Genomic DNA, 1,074 nt, shown 5'->3' with positions numbered 1-1,074 from the left:
GTAGGGTAGTGGTTATCAATCGGGTTGCCAACATCAAGGTCAGCAGTTTCAAACTACCAGCTGTTCCACAGGACAAAGGTGAGGCTTTCTGTACTTGTAGAGATTACAGCTTCAGAAACTCTATACAAGGATACTATGAGTCAGAACTGATTCCACGGCACATAATCACCACCATATGTGTGTGTGTGTGTATATTGTTAAGTGCCATCAAGTCGGTTCAGACTCTTAGTGACCCTGTATAGGATTCCCAAGGCTGTATATCTTTGCCAAAGCAGAAAGCCTCATCGTACTCCCATAGAATGGCTGGTAGGCTTGAGTCACCAACCTTGTGGTTTGCAGTCCAGTCTTATGATGCAGAGCCACCGTACCCCCCATATACATATTTACATATATACATATACACAAGTCCTGGTGTGGTTCTGTGGGTTAATGCACCGGACTGCAATGTCAGCAGTTCAAGCTCACCAACTACTCCTCGGAAACCGTATATAGAGTCGTTATGGGTCAGAACTGACTCAACAGCACCTAACATCAACAAACCCACATATACACATATTGTTGCTCTTGTCAAGTGCTGTCCAATCAGTTCTGATTCATAGCAACCCTTTATAAGGCTTCTGAGGCTTTAATTCTTCATGAGAGCAGGAAGTCTCATCTTTCTCTGGTGGAGTGGCTGGCAGGCTCAAACCACAGACCCTGTAGATAGCAGTCCAGTGCTTATTGTATGAAGCCACTGCACTCCCATATATACATACACATATATATGTAACTGTTGTTGTAGAGTCAGTTCCGACCACAGCCACCCTACATAGGGTTTTTGAGGAGTGGCTGGTGACTATGAACAGTAGACCTTGAGATTCAAACCAACCTTGTGGTCCAAGTTGGTTGTATATACACACATGTATATACACGGCGTCTTGGTGTGGCACTATAGGAAAAGGACTAGAACTCAAGGTCAGTTTGAACCACAAAGTACGTGGTTGAAACTCACCAGCCACATCTTAGAAATCCTATCAGGGTCTCTATGAGCCAGAAACAATTTGACGGCACTTAACAACAACATATATATATATA

At 43.7% G+C, this 1,074-nt stretch overlaps 1 protein-coding gene across 1 annotated transcript in view; it reads right to left on the bottom strand.

Moving 5' to 3' along the window:
* Positions 1-1,074, bottom strand: part of ACAP2 (ArfGAP with coiled-coil, ankyrin repeat and PH domains 2) — a 178,283-nt gene that overhangs the window by 59,457 nt on the left and 117,752 nt on the right. The window lies entirely within an intron of this gene.

Source organism: Chrysochloris asiatica, unplaced genomic scaffold (assembly GCF_000296735.1).
Source record: "Chrysochloris asiatica unplaced genomic scaffold, ChrAsi1.0 scaffold00130, whole genome shotgun sequence".
Taxonomy (NCBI): Eukaryota; Metazoa; Chordata; class Mammalia; order Afrosoricida; family Chrysochloridae; genus Chrysochloris; species Chrysochloris asiatica.
Note: the sequence above shows the minus strand (reverse complement) of the source record. Positions and strands in the feature narration are given on the sequence as shown.